At 40.7% G+C, this 4,145-nt stretch overlaps 1 pseudogene; it reads left to right on the forward strand.

The window, feature by feature from the left end:
* The first annotated feature begins 1,456 nt into the window (after nucleotides 1-1,456).
* On the forward strand, nucleotides 1,457-3,620 carry LOC132513326 (heat shock cognate 71 kDa protein-like; annotated as a pseudogene).
* The last annotated feature ends 525 nt before the right edge of the window (nucleotides 3,621-4,145 follow it).

Raw genomic sequence — 4,145 nt, forward strand, 5'->3', positions numbered from 1 at the left:
GTTTTATGGTTTCAGGTCTCACATTCAGGTCTTTAATCTATTTTCAGTTAATTTTTGTGTATGGTGTAAGATAGTGGTCCAATATCATTCTTTTACATGTGTTTGTGCAGTTTTCCCAGCACCTTTTATTGAAGAGACTGTCCCTTCCCCATTGTATATTCTTGCCTCCTTTGTCACAGATTAATCGACCATACAAGCATGGGTTTGTTTTTAGGCTCTCTATTTTGTTCCATTGATCTTTGTGCTGTTTTTATGCCAATACTATACTGTTTTGATTACTATAGCTTTGTAAAATAGTTTGAAATCAGGTAGCTTGATGCCTCCAGCTTTGTTCTTCTTTCTTAAGATTGCTTTGGCTATTCAGGGTCTTTTATGGTTTCATAGAAACTTTGGGATTGTTTGTTCTATTTCTGTGAAAAATACCATTGGAATTTTGACAGGGATTACATTGCATCTGTAGTATGGGTTGTATGGACATTTTTTAAAATTAATTTTTATTGGAGTATAGTTGCTTTACAATGTTGTGTTAGTTTCTACTGTACAGCAAAGTGAATCAGGTGTATGTATACATATATCCCCTCTTTTTTGGATTTCCTTCCCATTTAGGTCACCACAGAGCATCGAGTAGAGGTCCCTGTGCTATATACAGGAGGTTCTCATTAGTTATCTACATTATACATAGTATCAATAGTGTATATATGTCAATCCCAATCTCCCAATTCCTCCCACTGCCCCCCCTTTCCCCTTGGTATCCATACATTTGTTCTCTATGTCTGTTGGGTTGTATGGACATTTTGACAGTATTAATTCTATCAATCCATGAGCATGGAATATCTTTACATTTATATGTGTCTTCTTCAATTTCTTTCATTACTGTCTTATATTTTTCAGTGTACAGGTCTTTTACCTCCTTGGTTAAATTTATTCCTAGGTATTTTATTCTTTTTGATGCAATTATAAATGGGATTGTTTTCTTAATTTCTCTTTCTGCTAATTTGTTATCAGTGTATAGATACACAACAGATTTTGTATATAGATTTTTGTATCCTGCAAGTTTACTAAATTTGCTTATTCTAACAGTTTTTTTGTGGAGTCTTTAGGGTTTTCTATATATAAAATCATGTTATCTACAAATAGTGATAGTTTGGGGCAGTCTTTTTTTGTTAATTTTTCATTTTGAAATAATTTCACACTTACAGAAATAGTTACAAAGGCTCCCATTTACCCTTCATCTAGATTTTACCATAATCATTCTATTATCTGGATCAAAAAAACCTTCTCGATGAATGGGAAACCAAACCGTCATATATCCTCTGCTGTGGTAAAACTGGACTATTTGGGAGGCAGTAAATAACCATGGTTAAGAATGTAGGCATTGGGTCTCATTGAACGTGGCGGCAGCTTTACAGATTGCTGTTTTCTCCTCCAGCGGACCTGGGCCAGCACTCCAGTAACCATGTCTAAGGGACCTGCCATTGGCATTGATCTTGGCACCACCTATTCTCGTGTGGGTGTCTTCCAGCACAGAAAGGTGGAAATAATTGTCAATGATCGGGGGAACCGAACTACCCCAAGCTACGTCGCCTTTACTGATACCGAACGATTGATCGGTGATGCTGCAAAGAACCAAGTTGTAATGAATCCCACCAACACGGTTTTTGATGCCAAACACCTCATTGGATGAAGATTTGATGATGCTTTTGTCCAGTCTGATAAGAAACATTGGCCCTTCATGGTGGTGAATGATGCAGGCAGGCCTGAGGTTCAAGTAGAATACAAGGGAGAGACAAAAAGTTTCTATCCAGAGGAGGTGTCATCCATGGTTTTGACAAAGATGAAGGAAATAGCAGAAGCCTACCTTGGGAAGACTGTTACCAATGCTGTTGTCACAGTACCCGTTTACTTTAATGATTCTCAGCGTCAGGCTACCAAAGGTGCTGGAACTATTCTGGGCTCAATGTACTTAGAATCATCAACGAGCAACTGCTGCAGCTATTGCCTATTGCTTAGACAAAAAGGTTGGAGCAGAAAGAAATGTGCTGATCTTTGATTTAGGTGGTGGCACTTTTGATGTGTCAGTCCTCACTATTGAGGATGGAATCTCTGAGTTCAAATCTACAGCTAGAGATACCCACTTAGGTGGAGAAGACTTTGGCAACCGGATGGTCAACCATTTTATTGCAGAATTCAAGCGCAAGCACAAGAAGGACATCAGTGAGAACAAGAAGTCTGTCCGTCGCCTTCGTACTGCTTGTGAGCGTGCTAAGCGCACTCTCTCTTCCAGCACCCAGGCCACTATTGAGATTGATTCCCTCTATGAAGGAATCAACTTCTATACCTCAATTACCTGTGGCCGATTTGAAGAACTGAATGCTGACCTGTTCCTTGGCACACTGGACCCTGTGGAGAAAGCCCTTCGGGCTGCCAAGCTAGACAAGTCTCAGATCCATGATATTGTCCTGGTGGGTGGTTAAACCTGCATCCCCAAGATTCAGAAACTTCTCCAGGACTTCTTCAATGGGAAAGAACTGAATAAGAGCATCAACCCTGATGAGGCTGTTGCTTATGGTGCAGCTGTCCAGGCAGCCATTCTATCTGGAGACAAATCTGAAAATGTTCAAGACTTCCTGCTGTTGGATGTCACTCGTCTTTCCCTTGGAAATGAAGCTGCTGGTGGAGTCGTGACTGTCCTCATCAAGCACAACGCCACCATTCCCACCAAGCAGACGCAGACCTTCACAACCTACTCGGACAACCAGCCCGGTGTACTCATTCAGGTTTATGAAGGTGAGCGTGCCATGACCAAGGATAGCAACCTGCTTGGCACGTTTGAACTCACAGGCATACCTCCTGCCCCGTGGTGTTCCTCAGATTGAACTCACTTTTGATATTGATGCCAGTGGCATCCTCAATGTCTCTGCTGTGCATAAGAGCATGGGAAAAGAGAACAAGATTACCATCACTAATGATAAGGGCCGTTTGAGCAAGGAAGACATTGAACGCATGGTTCAGGAAGCGGAGGAGTACAAAGCTGAAGATGAGAAGCAGCGGGATAAGGTGTCTTTGAAGAATTCTCTTGAATCCTGTGCTTTCAACATGAAAGCTACTGTTGAGGATGAGAAACTTCAAGGCAAAATTAATGATGAGGACAAACAGAAGATTCTTGATAAGTGTAATGAAATAATCAACCGGCTTGATAAGAACCAGACTGCAGAGAAGGAAGAATTTGAACATCAGCAGAAGGAGCTGGAAAAAGTCTGCAACCCCATCTTTACCAAGCTGTACCAGAGCGCAGGAGGCATGCCAGGAGGAATGCCCAGGGGCTTCCCTGGTGGTGGAGCTCCTCCATCTGCTGGTGCCTCCTCTGGGCCCACCATTGAAGAGGTTGATTAAGCCAGCCTAGCATAGGGTTAGCATTGTTCCACACAACATTGAAGGACCCAAATCCGTAGCAAATTCCATGGCAGTTTCAAAGTTGAGCTGCTGTAGTAAACTGGGCATTCTTGATACTTGAACATGGAATGTGTGCACAGGGCAAGGAAATAACACTGCACTTTACAAGCACTGTATTGTAAATGGAAAATGCAATGTCTTAAATAAAACTGTATTTAAAATTGGCAAAAAAATGTAGGCATTATTTGTGACAATATGCATGGACCTTGAGGGTATTATGCTAAGTAAAATAAGTCAGAGAAAGACAAATACCATATGATTTCATTCATATATGGAATATAAAAACCAACAAACAAAAATAAATTAACAAACCAAGCCAAACTAAACCAAACACATTAGCCTAGGTACCCAACTAACACAGTCAGCTATATAGAACTGTACCGTAATAGGTTTATAATACTTTTCACACAAATAATACATAAAAAACAAACACAAAAAATAGAACATTTTTAATCTTACAGTACAGTACAACAGCTGGCATACAGGGGGTAGCATAGCATGAACAGGCAAGAAATAAAGATACTGTACTACTGTACTCTATACAATACTGTACAGTAAAGTACACAAAAGCACAACCACTTGTAGAGGATGCGCACACGTGACAGTGTACGCCAGACACGTGAACTAACTTAAGTGATTGGACATGTGACCGTGCATTCACATCTTTGAAAGTGCACAACTTGAAGGTTCGT

Source organism: Lagenorhynchus albirostris, chromosome X, assembly GCF_949774975.1.
Source record: "Lagenorhynchus albirostris chromosome X, mLagAlb1.1, whole genome shotgun sequence".
Lineage (NCBI taxonomy): Eukaryota > Metazoa > Chordata > Mammalia > Artiodactyla > Delphinidae > Lagenorhynchus > Lagenorhynchus albirostris.